General features: G+C 36.0%; 1 protein-coding gene across 1 annotated transcript in view; it reads left to right on the top strand.

The window, feature by feature from the left end:
* The window catches only part of LOC134797200 (ATP-binding cassette sub-family G member 1-like), a 45,192-nt gene that overhangs the window by 15,445 nt on the left and 10,583 nt on the right, over positions 1 to 19,164 (top strand). The gene's annotated exons all lie outside the window — the stretch shown is intronic.

Raw genomic sequence — 19,164 nt, 5'->3', positions numbered from 1 at the left:
TGTAAGTACGTAGAGTCAGGGCATACCATAAACCATAACTAACGTGGCATTTGGCTGTCGACATTGGGTCTACTGCGCGAGTAAACGCCGGTTAGTCAACAGCTAGAAAGCATTGCACGTGCCGGGCAGGGATGGGTTGTATATCGATACATACTTGTATCAAAATAATTTTCATAAGGGTCGTCTTACGCTGCTATTCGATATCATATCGGCCTCGGAGCTGACAAGAAAAAGAAATGAAATATAGTGACTTTAATATCCGATATCGAATCGGTAAATGTAAAGCAGGTAGGTATATATTAATTTTGATGTTGGCTCTGACCCTGATATCGATAATATACAAAGTTTAATAATAACCTATAGGTACCACTCAGACAAAATTAACTTTGTTATACTGAATTATGTCATGTCACAAAAACCTTACGTGACATGTGTAGGTAATCGGTGATTATCTTAATACGAGGATGAGTGAAGAGACTAGTTAGAATTACCCATAGTTAATGGAAAAAGTCAGGTCAGAGGAAAATGACAAGCTAACACGATCAATCTGTCATAAACACAACAAAGCCGCCATACAAGCAAGTCTTGCCTTAGCATTTAAATAGATTATGGTTAATGCTTCATAATTGTTCAATCTATGTCAATGTTAGAAGCCTTGGAAGTGAACTGAATCGCTCTAAGTATGATTAGCATTATTAAAGCATCTATAGTAGGATACATAATAAGTAGGTACATATTCCTGAAGGCAAACGAGCCCGTAAGCTAATACTTTTAAATAGCACCTAAGTATCTACGAGTAGGCAATAAAAAAGTTTAAAGATTCTGGTTTATAACAGGGGATTTTATTGAGTAAAAATGTGCCACTATTTAGCCAGGATTCAATAAAAACTCAAGAATAAATTGCTAAAGCACCAAATAGTTAAGTATGTTTATAGCAAACATTGCTTAAAATGTGACAAAAACATGTGAAAATCACATGTTTTTCACATGTTTTTGTTACATACGTACGCTAGTAAATACTAGCGTGAAAATGACTATCGTGGAATTTGTAGTTACTTATCGCAAAACGAGCATAGTGCGACTCGCCTCACTAAATCGCCGCCTGTACACGGGCCGCGCGGCCTGGATACGGCGAAAGACGCGCACGTGAGAGCACCGTGCTATTCCCATTACATTTGCTTTGCTCCACACTGTCCTAAGATAGTCCTTATCTTAAAAGAAAACCCAATAACGTTGTCTTTACACTAACTGACATTAATTACTTAAATGTTTTTTACTAGACAGTATGATTAGGTTTTCTGCTGAGATTATAATAATTATTTAATATTACCCTTTATAATGATGTCAACGACAAGAATTTGTAGGTAACTATTACCTACCTATATTTTGTTTTGACAATACTCATACTCATACTCATACTCATATTTTATTGATAATAAATTACAGGTCAGGCTTACATGACTAAACTACATTAAAGGTAGATTTATAAATATACAAGATTCATACCTTTGAGAAAAAAAAAGGAAAATTAAGTAAACTAAGATGTCAATTATTGTGACATTATTTAACTGCTATTGTTATTTTATTATTAACATTATTTGGTATTCATTATAAATATTTTGAGGTCAAATATTCCTCGACACTATAAAACGGCCGCTCAATCAGCCAATTTTTAAGTCTAGCCATGAAACTCATCAGACTAGGACTAGGCGCATCAGTTATGGATACTGGTAGGTACAATATCACAGCCAGTTAGATAAAAGTCAAATGTGTAACTTCCCTTACTTTAATATTCCATCCATCTTTAAATATTACTCTTTATCATCATACACACTTGCTCATCTGCTTAATGAATAAATATATCTACCGATATAGTAAGCATAATAATAGAAATACGGAAGACAATGACTAAATAGAAGAATAAACACAAGGTTAAGGGGTTAAAGAGCAAACGACTGAAAGCTTGACAAGCTAGATGATTTTTGACGTGAGCAAATACGGTCATAAATTGTGATATCATGATGAGTATGGATATAAACAAAAGGAAGTACCTACATAAACTAGTGGCTCTGTGAGCTGTAGACCTCGCGAGCAGAGCTTTAAATAACATGGTGCTAAGAGCTTTAAATATAGTAAATAAAAAAAAACAATACGAAATTTATGTGTAAAAAAATACAAAAAGTTATAATATCCCAGCATACAATTACTGGGGATCGAACCCAGACCCTCTGTGCAAACAGAAAAAGCGAACGTTTACAAACTGAGCTAAATAGTTCTTAGATGGGTTGACGAAATTTAGCTACTCCTTCTCAAATTAAAATTAGTTAACATTAAATATCTCAATACCTCCAAAACCAGCGAAATAAATTTTCTGAATTTTTGGCCATTTAATCTATAAACATATCTCAAAAAGAAAACACTCGCATGGTACCGATACCACCATTTGTTTAGGCGCGAGCTATCACGACTCAGCCATTTTAAAAAAATTAAAAAAACCGGACGGACGAAAAAAAAATATTTAGACATAGAATCCAGTCACAAAATTTCACGAGATTCGGTTAAGAATTGCGACCTGTAGAGGAGAACATCCGGACATACAAAAGCAAAATGCTCCAGTCGAAACGTAGACCTTCGCTACGCTCCGGTCAATAAGATTCGGGCTCAGGTATTTTAACGTGGCTTACAAAAGCAAAAAAATATATCTAAATAGGTAATTTACGTTGTCTCAAAAATTTGTTTTGTGTTGAAAACTAAAAACAAATGATTTTATAGGACCAATTATATTAATAAAAAAAGAATCAGCGAATTAGGTGTTAAGCAAATTAGAAGGTTTATTAGGGATATATAGTAAGGAGATAAATACCGTGGTCATATGTAGAGCGCACCGGCGCGTTGCACTCACCGGCTGTGGCGCAAGGAACTAGCTTTCTGTTGCCAGACTCGAGTCTCCCGCCAAGGACGCTGAGACACTGATTAGGGCTTCTGAGAGGGGTCGACGACCTTACTGCACGTGACTTAGCTCGGAAATGCGATCTATGTAGAACCACCGTTTAAAGTTAAGATGCACTTAGCTTCGCTGAATCATAGAGAAATATTTAAGTTTTGGGTACTTATTTCTCTATGGTTGAATGCAAACCTTAAGTAGAGTCACTGTTCTAAAGTATTACTTTAAAACTCTGTATTGCTACCTAACTAAGCTAACTTAAAATCTTCTTAAAATGTAGTCCAAAATTTCCTTGTTCTATAAAAAATCAGGTAATACAATTTTCACTTATGGCAACAAAGTTCTAAAAGCCTGAACTAAGTCCAGAAAAACGTGTTCTAAACCTTTGCCATAACTTCGTGAGTCTGTTAAAGTTCACCAAATGTTGATGGCTCTTGCAGGAGTTGCAGGTAAGCTACATTAAATTCGAATAGAAATTCTGTATACCTACTTATGATGTCGCCTAACCCCCCTATTCATAAATGCGCTACAAACCTCAATTAGCTAATAATCGTTTGTCCTTATCTGTCATTTTGACTTATGTATTTGTAAGAATAAAACATAATTTAACTAAATTAGTCCCGTAAAATTACATGAAAAAGGGGTTAATATATACTTCAACGTATTTCCCTAAATACTAGTCATCATCATCATTTTCCTTAGTATATAAAAATAAAATAGATGCATAACCGTATTTACACAATACGGCAAAGTGAGGCCACCAGACGAATTAAACTAACATGACTTGAACCGAATGCGAAGCGGATGAAATACGCAAGCGTTCATGCTTGAATGTACTTATTACTTTTATATACGAGTATCAGGATATCTATAATATAAAACCTACAGGCCTGCAAATTATCAGGATATGACATAAAAATTAAAATACAAAAATAATACAAATACAATTTGTAGATTTGTAAAACTAAGGATATGTAATAAGTAGTAGATATGTAAGGGAAGGGCCGTGCACGGATTTAAAAACAAAATACAGTGGCTAGGGTGTAGACATTGTTATGTCGTGAACAACAGTAGTTCTATTCATGGTATAATAATATACTCCGCCTGGTACTCTATTCCGAGATTCGCGTATGACCTAACTGACACGGGCCTACGTCATCATGCTGTTTACAGGTTCTCAAACTTTAAAATGTGGGAGAATTTTAACCAACGGTGAAAATTATTTTAACGCCATTAATTTTAAGTTATTCATGTAGAAACATAGTAAAATAAAACAAATGTAATGTATTAAATTAAACTTTATTTATCTATACAAGACAAACGTTTGAAAAACTAATTCACAGTTACACATTAATTACCAAGCTTACGACGTGAAAAGTTTGGAAAACACTGCGACTGCTGACACTGAGCGAGAAGGAAATAACAATTAACACGCGTTCGACAAGGATGACGGTCAGGGCATGAAGTTATCTAGATCCGAATTGTCAAATGTGACAGCGCTATCCTGTGTTGCCAGTAATGTAAACAGAATTACCCGAACGTCTGAAATTTCTTTCGTGAATCGGAAGATATTGCTAACGAATAATTAAAAATGACGTGTTATTGTAAAATTTAAGATAAAATACATATAAATGAAAATTATAAAATTATAAAGAAATATTTTAACTTATTAACCATAGGTATAATGTACCCATGTAACATGTTATGTTGAAATAAAGTGGCAATGTTATTGTGACGTAGGCCCGTGTCACTCTGGGAATAGAAGACCATGTTTTATTAGACCATGGTTCTATTAAATTTACTTAGGAGCACAGGGTTTAAATGATCAGCAGGCGAGGCGTATTATGGATGGCTTTATCCACGTGATATAACATCCGTCACTTTTTAACACCCGGAGATGGAAAGCGACGGACACCGTTTTGTCACGCTCGCTGTCACATAGACAAGAATGACCATCATATCCGCACAGGCGGCTTAGCACGGTCGCGTTTTTATCCCTTGTCACCATGCCTGTCACGTTCTAACAAGTATGTAAGTGCGAAAGGGACGCGCATAGTGATAGTCGATAAAAATGGAACCGTGCTGAGCCCGCAGGACCCTACGGAGTAAAAAATAATACAATGTAGAAAAATATTTAATTTATGCGCTTGATAATATGTACTTACGGCAGTTCTAATTTCACTATTTTTTAAATATAACGAGCTAAAACTGTGTTAAATAATTCAAAACTAAAAATTATACTATCATGTGTGCTTACCAATATAAGTAACAGTAACACATACCCGACCACCTTTAACATAATATAAAAATATTAGACAGTATAGGTACAATCAATACACTTAGTGGCGATTTCAACAAAGCCATTTTAACCGTTAAATGTGATGCAGCGGATAATTTATAAATTATAATAATAAATATAATATATGTAGACCCTCCATTTTATATAATTATTAGGGTTTCGTTTCTCAAGGAGTCAAACCCAAATGAATATGCATGTATAGGCCTACTTGTTTTCGTCCGACCAACAACACCATTGAAGAACTCGCACTTGACCGATTTACTTCAGTCGATAAGCCTGCTGGACACATTGTGCTACAGATACTATCACTCTCGTAAACATTATGATATATGTTAGTCAGTAAAATTCCATGTTAAACCTATTCAGAAAGAATGTGAAGGCTAAAATAAATATATGTATATAAATATTAATGTAATGTAATGTTAGTATATAAACTTACATTACACATTATACATACCTACAATATATTTAATAATACAACATTTTATATGTTACGTAACTTTGTTAGTTGACTCGTCAACGAAATATCAGTAATATTTTAATATCGACGAAGTAATTTGCTTCCTTTTTTGGTGATGTCAGTGTAATAAGAAATGTTCGTACTAATTTCAACCTCTTCTTTCACTCCCCAACCTACCCGATCGTCTTGACAGCACGAGATTGTGGAGTATAATCATGACAACATTCCGTTACATGGTGCAGTTAACTAATATGTGCAATTTAAATATGCTTCTATATTCGACGTACAAACTGGTTTAAAATGACATGAAAAGAAACAAATTGATGTCGTATTACCTTAAGGATCTGTTTCACAAAGCCTGAGTATATAAAGTATTGGATAGCTAATTAACAAATAAATTAACTGCAAGATAAAACTAATAAGCGTAATTCTACCAGTTAAGCTTATTTGAAGATTGTAAAACGCCAACGATGATTTTATTCCTCAGATACTGCAAGTAGCTTATTCAGGACTTTACTTGGACAGTTTGAAACAGACCCCAAAAATTAAAACAAAAGGAAATCAAAAATTAAAGGAGGACGTCCGTTCGGCGTGGCAACAACTCAATCCATATTAGTATTATTTTTCCTTGCATTGCATTATTTCGACAGTGAATGAATTATTACTTCTTACATACTTATTTAATATTCTCGAGTTACTTACGGAAAATATCGAAGAAACAAATTTATGTTACTGTAAAAACCCGTTTTAAGTGGAAACGCGTTTTACCTAGTTGAAAGTAGTTTTCCTAAATCCCTGGTTGAAAACGCGTTTTCACGGTAACATTATATAATAGATTACGTGGAATATGAAACTTTTACAATTAATCCTTGGGTTCGAAATCCATGTATACAACATTACATCCTACAAGCACTTCATTCCTGTAAAGTTTTGCATCTGTCTTATATTCCCCATAAAGGACATCCTTGGGCATTTCTTGATTATCCAAATAAAAATCTTTTACTTTGTATGTGCCCTAAAACAAGATAAAAAACTCTCGCAATTACAATTTTTCACCACACCAACTGGTAAAGGCTCTCTTGATTGTTCAAAAACTGATAAGAAAGTTGAATTTTATCCACATGTGAGGTAAAGTAATCTCAGTAATCTAATGCAAATTTTGAGTTGTTTGCTTATGTTGGCTGATATATTTGACTTTTAAGCGATGATCTTGAATGATAAATCTTTGATAACGTTCAATTGAATTTAGTTTTTAATGTTATACAGTTGTGTGTGTTTAATGTTATGTGTATTTACCTCGCGTTGGTGTGGTAAAAAATGTTGTGTTTCAATCGGGAGCAAAATTTATTTATCCTTGTGCCTTGAAACCCTCGCAACGCTCAAGTTTCCACTTTTCGAACAACTCGCTACGTTCTTGGTTCAATTTTGGATTTTCTCGCTTGCTTGGATATCAAATATCAATATTAGCACGAGGGGTTAAACAACAACTTTGCCCCCTTGCAAAACAAATACTTATTTATAAGTAATTCGATGTAGGTACAGGGGTGCCAAGCTAGTAGTGTTAGATAGTAGTGCAAGTGTTATTTCTACGTCATAATCTCATAGAAGTTAGTAAAATAACACTTGCACTGCGTGGGCTATCAAATTCGCTGCAGCCTTTTCTTGGTCTAACTCTAGTTTTGCTCATTACACGCTCCACTTACATTTGGTATAGGACAGCCTTCGACTTCTATGGCCTCTAAAAATGTCTGGAACACATCGTTGAAAACAGTTTTTATGATAGCACAAAATGTATCTTTTAAGTAGTAGTATCCTGGTTTGTACCCTCCTTCTTTCTTTATAGAAACTGACAACTCCAACTAAAAATAGAATTGCACGATTATCGGTTCCGTAAAATGGGGTGACTAGGGTCAAAACTGAAATTCAATCCTCGATAACATTTTATTTTTACATATAAGAACTGAATGGTGTATATAATAAGTGTTCCGGACGTTTGTATTTTAGTTTTTATTTTATTTTGGGTGTTTCCATTTCATAACTTGACGATAAAGAGGAAAACCCACCTCACCCCGTAGTGCCTCGTATTTGGGGTGAGAGGGGTTTTCATACAAGGGTGATTTTGGAAGATAGTTGGATCTTTTTTTTTATTATGCGTATTACTATAGCTCCATTTTAAATTGGAATACATTAGTTGTATGTACAGTTGCCTTAAAATCCCTTCTCACTCCCCTCTTAAACCTTCTCTCCCCATTCATAACCCACTTCTCCCCGCGAAACCTACTCACCCCGTTTTACGGTTCTAATTTAGCCAATCAGGTATGTTATAATTGAATAAAATTCCTTTTTTAACCCCAATGTTTGTCTGTCTGTTTGTCTGCTGTCTGTCTTAGAAATCGATTCAGCAGTTTGAAGACTAGCAGCTCTTTTCCAAAATGATGTAAGGCATTTTTGGCATAAAATGGATTTATTTGGCATATAGCCTAAGGGGTTTAAATTTGAAATTTAATAATTATAAATTTTTGATCTTAACATTATCCCAATCCTAAGGCATATTAGCTTCCACGTCCAAGGCAGTAAAATGTACTCACAATGATGTTGTCTCCCAGTGGCCACGGAGTTATTATGGATACATCAAACACATTAGTGGATCGATTAAATTTCCTTTGTGTCACTGATATATCAATATCGGATGTAGGCGGATTGCAGGGCTGCAATTTTCTAAATATAGGAATCCCAGGGCCCTACGGAGAATTAGGTTGTAGTTATACAGGGTGGCTAAAAATTAACTGCATTCCCGTTGAGCAACTTTTAGTATGGAATCAAACCCGAAATCGAGAAAAAAAAATTTGGCTGTTTTATCACAGATTAATAAATAGTTACTACGTAACAGATACTTCATTCCCAAACAAAAGCGAAAATACCTACGCTATAATAGCCTACAAAACCTTAATAATAATACCTGCTGCTCAGGACAAGAAGAAATGTACCATAAGTACGCGCACAAAGAGTCGAGACTGTGTTGCCCGCCGTGCGAATCACGTGCTAACGCGTCATCGTAAGAATGCGCTAGGGTTGTAGGCATCTACCTATGATGATTATTGTAATGAAACGAATGTGGCGGGTCAATCATATTTTTTATTAGTCAATGAAATATGTTTTAGTCTTATATAATGATTTATATTTTTTTCCCTTCTCGGAATTCTCTGTTATTAAATTTTATAGTTGTAAATATCCTAAATCGCGTAAATAATTTTAATAAATACTCAGGAGCAAAGCAACGGAAAATCAACGGTTTTTAAAAGTTGTAATACGGTGCTACCAGGCCGATTAATTATTACGTCGTCAAAATTATTTAAAAATACTTTTTCTAACCCTTCAATATAATTATTAAACGTTTCAGGTGGGACCTTCAGCTCGCCATAAAAAGATGAATCTTTATTATAGGCTTTTTCCTTTTACACCCATTTACTGCACAATAATTACGTGGTTTCGGCATTTCGAAGCGTAAGCGCGGGAAACGTCCGGTGCGAGCGTTCCGGCGGGCGTTCGGCGGCCCTCTGTCGGTTGTATCGTCGACGATACGCCGAGCGGTAGGCATATAGCGCGTGGCCTTGAGCGTGTGACGGAGGCCTGGTTTTATACATTTTGGCGGGTCCATTTTATATGGGAGGGTAAATTTTTTATTCGCAATTTCGGGGTTGGTCCCATACTAAAAGTTGCTCAGTATAATCCCAAAACCTCCCTGTCAACGGGAATGCAGTTATTTTTTTAGCCACCGTGTAGAGTTATTGTCCGGTATTCAATGCATGGTATAATGTGTACATAATAGTAATAAGGGGCACCCTTTTCAATGTGTTTTTATATAGGTATCTAATAAAAAAAATATAAATATGTTAACATAACCTTACCAATATTTTACCAGGATAACTCCAACATAATATAAGTATATTTGCAAGTACAATGAAAACACATAGTGAAGGTGATGTCAACATGGTTAATTATGGTATATTAACGTGATGTGACGAATCGTACCTTTTATATGAATCAATCGCAGCATGCCACAGATTTTTAGGGTTACATAGGAATCTCACAATAGAACCCTAATATTAATTTGTTGCCCGTTGGTCTTTTTGCCTGAGAGGTTTTCTATTGTAGAATTTTGTCGATATTCTTTTTTATTAAGTTAAAAAAATATATTGAAAAATTGGAACAAATACCTTCTTTTGGTATTTATATTATTAATCCAGTAACTTTTAGTGTAGTAAATGAAGCAAGTTGTTGTATGGAGACCCATGCATTAATTTCTCAGTCGATGAAATTTAGCTTGGTTATTGTATAGTATGAGCCGAGACTAACATCATAAATATCCAAAAAAAAAAGACTCCTAAGTTAGGTAAAAACACAAATCTGATTATATATTGAACCGAGTAATTCCTCAGTCCAAAATTATTTTACAAAATAAGTTATTTGTATCAGTATGTGATACTAGAAAAAAATCTAAAAGTTTTGTCAAACATGAGAATATTTTTTTATGATACTTCCTTTTTTTGACGCTCATTTTCATCGGAAAATTGCTCTGTAATTTTTTTCTTCTTATATGATCTTAGAATATAATTTGGCGCAGTGGGTAAAAAAATCCAAAAAGAATGCGTATCGAAATGTATGTATTATAGAACTATTAAAAACTGAGAGTGGGAAATTTTTAGATTTTCATTTTGTAGGTATAAAACGGCAATAAAATGGCATTCCAGTGAAAAAATTAGACTGAGTAATTTTCCGGTCCAAGACACGCCAAAAAATTTTATTTTATTAATACTGGTATTTCTGCTGGGATATTTTTTTGATATTTCATATATTGTTGCAATACGTTACATGAATATGTCTGGTGAAGAAAGTTTGAACGGAGCATTTTTCCGTAAAAAGATATTAACGATTTAAGACTTTAGGTATTTACATTAATTCTATTATTATTATTCTTTGGAAATTTATACAATACTTTTTATTTATTGATACTTTATCATACTGTAAAGTTTTTTCTGGCTGAGGAATTACTGCGGGGTCCACTACCTTTATTTACGATCTTGTGGCTACCGGGCCAAATCAGCTTTGATTGAGCTTAGAAACAATTGCCTGAGACAAAAGTGTATACTCACTGCACTTACTTACTTACAAGGGTTATAATCGCCCAAATCTAAAAAAAATTGCGGTTTATTCGATTTTTGACAAAGTTGCGTTCGGCGTTCGAGGTCACAAACTTGGATTATTCATTGGGCCAACATCATAAACAAATCTGCAAAAAATCAGAACTACCGGATTTGACGCAAACGCAAAATGTATAATTTTACTGTATTATATATTCGTATTTGTGTGATGAAGTTTAAATATTTTTGAAATGTAATGACGCTTGTAAATTTTTGATTATTGTGACTAATTGTTTATCAAGTATGTATAAGACAAATCAATTATGAGGGCTCAAAAAAACGACAAAGCGCTTCGAGAAAAGGTAGGTAGTGCCCTTGCGCTTCGCTTTGCTCGTCTTGGCGGGGCACTACCGTGCACCCAGATAAATAAATTCCGACATTTTTCCATTGATTGACATTTATAACATTCTTACACAAATCGACTAAGTCCCACAGTAATTCGATGAGTTCGATGTTGGCGGTAGGAATACGCCTCCTGTTTTAGCACGAGGCAGATATGATCTGGAGTCGCATTCTGATTGAAATAACAGGCTATGAATTTTATCTGGATTTGTTATGGATATGATTTGTCAGTCATGTCAGTGTCATAAATAGCATTTCTTCAACAAGAAACGCACTTTTGGCACTTACAGATCATATCCATAACAAATCCAGATCAAATTAATAACCGTTATTACAATCAGAATGCGACTGCAGATCATATCTGCCTGGTTAACACGGTAGTTGTGAACAGATGAAATTATTACAGTAAATTATGTAATCAGGAAAATGCGAAGGTTAAATATATACAAGTTCAAATTGTTTATTTTTATGTTGTGGTTAAGCAATTGAAATAGGTATTATAACTGATTATACATAGTACATAAGAATACTTTAATCATTGCAATCATGTAGGTACAACATTATAACTTATACAAGATATGTGAACATGAACCCGGACAGGGTGTAGAAATTAGTTTTAATCTTATACTAAAGTCTTATCACAATAAATACTTCGTGCTTTAAAGATTTCATAAGTTATGGTGAATTGAAAAAGTGTGTGAAAGCGGGGCTGAATTACTTATTATAAGAAAGTTTTGTGTTCTACTGAAGCAGGCAGCTTATCATTTTGTACTCTATACGAGTTGGAAAATAAAGTCCTGAAGGTTAGAAGCCGGAACAACTAATAGTTGCCTCAAAACAAGAAACCTATTTTTAGGTTCCATACAAAAAAACACAGATTTTATTTTTTCTGCTTTAAATATGCATTATTTTGAAAAATATTAGGTATACCTACCTTATTTTTGGCGTCTCAGCCCATAGTGAGACGAGTAGGTACCAGCCTAACCTTATGAAGATTAGCAATCAATAATTTTATTGAGCATTATGGAGTTAAGTTAGCATATTGTATTGTTTTCTCAAAGTACAAAGTACAAACAAGTATACGGCCCGCCTGATGGTAACCGGTCACCCTAGCCTATGAACGCCTTCAACCTCTAGAGGTGTTACATGCGCGTTGCCGGCCCTAGCACCGCGCACCCTCGTCGAGCTCTGGTAACCTTACCGGCAATCACACACGGTCATTTGCCCTAGAAAAGAAGTTTGCAGTGCAGGTTACCTGTAGCAGGCGTGGCTCACTCCGCGATTTCGTCGCTTTGCTACAGGTACATCCGTTCCGCCCCAATTTTGGGGAAAGCCATAAGCCGCGCGTGGCGCTGTCGCCATTTATAGCGGCCATATCTGTGCTTATCGTAACAGACGCGTTTTGTTAGAGAGTGAGTCTTCTGTACCTAGTACTATTATTATTTATTCTGTGCCTGTAGGTACTACACCTCATTCTGGAAAATGCCATAATGAAAACAACACCATTGTAATGAACATAAAACTACGGGTAAATTCTAATACTTACAATGAGTTTATAAATTATAAATACTCTTTGCTAGAGTTTCCTCGTTTACGTTCTTTGAATCTGGTTAACCTCTGATACGATTGTGTTTATGTTAATAGATTTATGTCGGCTATATGAAAAAATACAGTTTCATAGTCTTGACAGCCATTCACGTTATTTAAAAAAAGCGCGTATATTCACCGCCCTGTTTACAGGCACGATAACAATCAATGCTTAGCAAAACTTTGAAACCATCATAATTTGTTATGTAACCATCAAAGGGTGAAAACCGTTTATCACCATAATGAACATCATATACTTACTACTAAAAGGAGACCGTATTTAATTACTCGTATAAATTTACCACTAGTACAAGTATTAAAGCGTACTAATTTCACAGGACAAAAGTGTTTCGAGGAATTAACTGAGGTGAGGTGAGGTGAGGTGAGGCGCTTACAGTTATTTACTGTAAGTTCAAGAGTCAAAATAAATATCCACAACTTTACTCTTGGCCCAACTCTATGAACATCGTACCTATAAATACCTAACTATTATTGTTCAGTGCAAGTATTGTTTACCCGACGTATGAGTTCAAAAACTTGGCCTGGCTGTCACCCCCTTTTTAGGGTTCCGTACCTCTAAAGGAAAAAACGGAACCCTTATAGGATCACTTTGTTGTCTGTCCGTCCGTCCGTCTTTCCGACCGTCCGTCAATCCGTCCGTCTGTCTGTCAAGACCCGTGGAGGTATCGAGTAGAAATTAAAAGCATAGGTATACTTAGATATACACTTATACACATACAGTCCCTTGAGGCTGTAAAAAAAATTACGGAACCCTCGGTGGTCGAGTCCGAATCGCACTTGTCCGGTTTTTTAACACAAACGTTAGTACCTATTTTAGTTAATACGTTGTTTTAGCGTGGTGGGGTTATTAACGTCATGCATTATTTTTGTTTCTACTTTTAGGTACTTGCCGTAAAACAGCGAAACTCTTGTGTTTATGCTCGATATCTGCAAACATACTTTAGGTGTTGCTTCTGTGATATTTCGTTCTACTTATCATTATCACGGTGACACATCAGTCTCAGCGAGTTCACTACTCTTGTCCTTGGCCTCCTTACACACCATGATTATTACCTCTGTTTACCATGGCTTTACATAATACTGCGTGCTCCACCTAAGTAAGTATAGGAAAATAGTTTTATTTTTGGTTATCAAACGTGATTTGAATGTGTTTCGAGCAGTCAAGTTGTTGCAACTAGGTAATCATCGTGTTGTCAGAAACGTGTATTTTTGATGAAGCTTTGTTGTTATTAAAATCCAAAAAAAAATTAGTCACGCTAGAAATTCGCGGCCTCAAAATCAAAATTTCTATTGACACAAAATTTCAGTAGTGGGTCGTTCTCTCATTTCGTGCAAATCGGTGATGTTCTCTCGATTTGTAAATTTTCTTTTATATGGTAAATTTTTGGGTTTTCATGCATTGTGGATTTATTTATTGACACTTTTATGCTAAAGGCACCTTCGTAACCTTATTCCTTTTCATTTAATAAGACTGGTGGTAATGAACTACGCGCTGGTAATGAAATGGGCATGGATGGTAATTTTATCAGTGGAGGGTAATGAAACAAACTTATGAAATCGCAATAAAAAAACTTTAGTTAACGAAAATTAACACCATTAATATAATGAACAACATTAAAATCACGTGTCTTAAGCGCTGTGCAGACGATCAAGCCGACTTAACAAATACTCCGGCTTGACAATCGCGACTTATGATTTACCACCTAGCTTGTAGCGATTGTCAAGCACAATTTACGTGATTGAAGATGTATTTCGTATTGTTTATTTATTTAATGATTACACAGCACTACATCAGTCTTGTCACCAACACACTGAGAAACTACATACTTTAATTTAAAATTAACATCCAAATACACTCGACTGCCAATCCATCCACCGTAGCTCCATAAACTCGCAAAATCTCAAGCACTCATGAGTCAACAGGAGATGCACCAGGAGAAGCCTAAGGATTATATTTCTAATGTCCGGTACAAAAGGTCTTACACGCCTCTCTACTAGTTCAAGCCAGCCAGAGTCTCCACGAAAAGCCCAACAAGCTAAAAGTAGTAGGCTTAAGTTGTGCCTCACCTCCAAAGAAATGAAGCCCACCCTGGGCTTCATTTATTATCCTAAAATAAATATTTTTTGGTAATACATCCTAAGGAAATTCGTTTGGACCTTTTCCAATAGTAGAATGAACGTTGACTCGTAAGGGATCCAGGCTAATACTGACGCCTCCGACTTGCTTCTGACCAGAACATTGTAAAAAACTTTTATGGGGCAAGGGTCATGGAATTCTCTGACGTTGCGAGTGACAAAGCCTGGTCTACTGAAGCTACAGTACCAAGTGCTTTGATATGGTCGTGAAATGTTAGCCGCGTATCGAATATGACCGCAAGATCCTTTACTGAGACGACTCTTGTTATTGCAAGAGTCTATTGATCTAAGAGTCTATTGGCTCAGGTCCAAGAAAAAATTGAGCATGTGTAGAAAATAGGGCTTGATTAAAACTACACACTTGACACTTAGCCGCATTGAAAGTCAGTTTGTTATCCCGACCCCATTGGAACATCCTCCTGCAGCAACTTACAATCCTCCTCCTTCTCAACTCAATATACCAATTTAAGATCGTCGGCGTAGAGTAGACAACGAGCATTATGGATAACCGAGAGCAGGTCATTGACCATTATTCCAAATAGGAAAGGCCCCAAGATTGAATCTTGGCTGTCACCAGAACGAGTATGGTACGGATCTGGTACGAAGTGGCCATGCTGGTCGTTGCGTACTGCGGTTGATCTCGCAGATAACTCGCAAAAATATTAAGCAAATGTGGATTGAACCCAATAGCGTCTAGTTTGTGTAGGAATACATCGTTACCCACACGATTGAAGGCTTTTCGGAAATCATAATACAGGACCACTATCAGGATACCCATATCCAGATGCTCTGAGATGGTGTCAACCAAGGTCAGGTTAGTTTTCACAGACCGTTTCGCTCTGAAACCATGCTGAGTGTTGCACAGGAATAATGGTTTCACTTGTTTCGACAACGTGCCATGGAGTATGGACTCAAACAGCTTTGCTAAAGCTGAAAGAAAAGAATACCTTGACTTTGGGATCGGTCCTACCTGTGAAATCTTCCAATGGTGAGGATATGTACTTGTGAAGAGTAAGTACCAGATTAAGCATGGAGTGTATTGGACCATTCAAATGCTCTAAACACCCCTTTAAGATATATGCAGGTACCTAAGTAGTCTGGACCAACAGCATAGAAGCCCGAAAAACTTACTTTGGTGTTAAGACCCCTTATGCAGGTACCTAAGTAGTCTGGACCAACAGAATAGAAGCCCGAAAAACTTACTTTGGTGTTAAGACCCCTTACATTTTGGTAAATTAGATCCAGTGAAGGTTTCAAATCAGGATTCCGAACTAAGTATTACTGGTTGGTTTTTGTCTGACTCCCATTGACGTTGGATTTACGAAATGACCACGATTATCGGGCTACATAGTTAGAAATAAACAGGATTCATACATTGTCGAGGGTACTCCTATTTTGAAAGTCTTGGAGTCCGCTTTGAGCTTAAGTTCATCGACAGTGCACCATGAATAACAGCAGATATGCCCGTATGTCCTCCGATCCTCAAGCTATATTCCACAGATGGATGAACTTGCGATGGTCCACCGCCCTGAGAGGGATTTTACACCGCTTTTTACTGCTGGTATCAGTTTTCTGAGATTTATCACGCACGGATTGGGAATTGTCGCTTTTGACGGCGGAGGCACTATTATTGCTTATCGGCCTGTGTTTATGTTTCTGTAGTTTCTGCCCTTTATTCCAAACATTTGCCCCGTTCTCTACCTTATCGTCGACAGGTATCAGATGATTCCAACTCACTTAGTCTCTTAGTAACGTGTCAAATTTCTCAGCACAGTCCTTGAGTGCGGTCTGGTATTATATGTAGAGCGGCAGATTATGTTAATCTACTGCGCTCTAGTTAAATCCAAAAAATCACCAGTTGGGCTCCCCTATATATTATTACATACAGTTTTAAATGCTTATACCAACATTCTATTTATAATAACTTAACCATCTTTCCATTAAATTCACTGCCTCAAATACATTATCATTACCTTCTAAATTCGTTCATTACCTTCCCTGGAAAAATTGGAAGGAAAAGAAATGAATGAAACAGATATGAATGAAGTTTTGGAAGTTTTCGTCGCCTAGGTCGGTTGATATCAGACCTTAATTTCGCAGAATAAGCCACACGAAAGGCAACCCTAAAACACATAAATTAGGTATTATTTTAATAATGTACAATTGGTACTTACTGTATAAATCACTAGATGGCGATGAAGATTTATCTGAACCACACTCCTTCCCGACACGAGAGAACGTAGGTATTTTCGTCAAAAGTAACATACGGACGACCGCTGTGGTAGCACGCGACCAACTGACTGACGAACAATGTGTTGTATCCGCGGGAAGTGCTATATACCCTTGCTATATAGCAAAATATAGCTAATCCATTTCTCGCGTCGGTAATGAAGAAATTGCTAGGACCATCACTTATAAGGCTGTATAGTTTTATTGTTAATTTCTTAGAGTATAATATTATAGGATATAAAACATAACTAAATTACTTGTTTACTGAACCAACAACAAGTTTTCTATTTTTAGTATCTTAAGGTTCAAATGGAGGTCAAAGTTTAACTTCACGCGTTACATGCAGAGAGGAATGAAAATTGTGGGGGTTAATTGTAAATATAAAGAAAATAACCACCTTTTTAGAATTGTTCATGGCGGGCCAATATACTTTAGGTCCTATGTTACAACCTTGCATTAACAGATATTCGAAAACACCATCACATTTTTGGTAAATTGCAAATAATACCGATTTGCACGAAATGCGAGAATGACCCAGTAATTCTGTGGCTTTAACATGATCACGCCTCGCGCCTAGTCTTTGACAATGCCTGCCACTTTTTACAAGAATGTAAGTGCGAGAGTGACGCATACCACGGTATTTAGACGATAAAAGCGCCATCATATCCGTAGGTACAGTCAGCAGAAGGAGATATGCGGGTGGATTGAATAATATTTACACACTCCTATTCTTTTAACAGAAAAGTTGTGGTCAGGTCAGGTTATAGGCTAGGTACATTTGCTGCTGACGAATGTATACTTATCTGTAATTAATTGATTCTGGTGTATTTTCTAGGCACTATTGCCTGGATTTTTTTCAGGATTAACAATGACCAACAATACGAGATAATGAATACATACTAGACATAATAGTCCCAAGTTATTTAGCCTATTTTAACAAGATTTGTATAAGAGTGCTGTACTTACCTACTTAATAAAGTGTAATCAACGTCAACAACACTTTTTAAGTTCTACTGTAGGTAATTCTAATTACCCATACTTTAACAAAAAACGAAATTAGAAACTACTAATACTCATTTGTTTAGATTTATTTGCTGAATACTTGGTGTTATTATAAAGAAAGGAAGAATACAGGCGGCGTAGCACGGTAGCCTTTTTATCGCTTGTCACCATGCCTGTCACGTTCTAACAAGAATGTAAGTGCGAAAGGGACGCGCATAGTAATAGTCGATAAAAATGGAACCGTGCTGCGCCCGCTGGGCTTAAAAATATTTTTTGATTGTCGACAAGGATGACAGCATGATCATTCCGGTTTCTTGCGATGCGATAACTGTTGTTGTTTTTATGGTACCTTAGCAAGGCGTACGTGTACAATGCAGATAATAGGATGACTGTCGCGAACTCGCGGTAAAAAAGTATCCGCCGAGCCTTGACTCCGGTTTACTTGAGCTCTTGAGGTAATTATGGGCAATTTACAGAGATCTGCGAATTATATTAGACATTAAAATCGTGACCTATCCTATTGCAGAACTCAGAGTGGTTTTGAAAATAGTGCATGACTAGATGACTAATACCTACCGAAATAATTGACATGGCGTCCTTTGTTTGGTTTTATTCAAAATTATGATAAGGCAAGATTTTTACAATAATATTCAAAAATATTATTAAAGTGCTGGAAGTATACAAAGAAAACAGCGGCTGCTTTTCTCGTGCCTTTCTATGTAATATTTAGGTACATTACATCATAACATACCCTTGACGGTAACTGATTTTATCGCGTGCTTGCAACGGGACCTTGCAATGCCTAATATTTATAATATCGTGCAAATCTTACAATCTTGGTTTTGGCCTCACGTGGAGGTTTGAAATCCACCTAAGATGATGTGATTTAATTGTTAGATACAATTACAATCATGTTGTTAGTTTTAGGTACTTTAAACCAATA

The sequence above is a fragment of the Cydia splendana genome, chromosome 1 (genome assembly GCF_910591565.1).
Source record: "Cydia splendana chromosome 1, ilCydSple1.2, whole genome shotgun sequence".
In the NCBI taxonomy this organism is placed as follows: Eukaryota; Metazoa; Arthropoda; class Insecta; order Lepidoptera; family Tortricidae; genus Cydia; species Cydia splendana.
The sequence above is the reverse complement of the archived record's forward strand: the minus strand, read 5'-3'. Positions and strand labels throughout refer to the sequence as shown.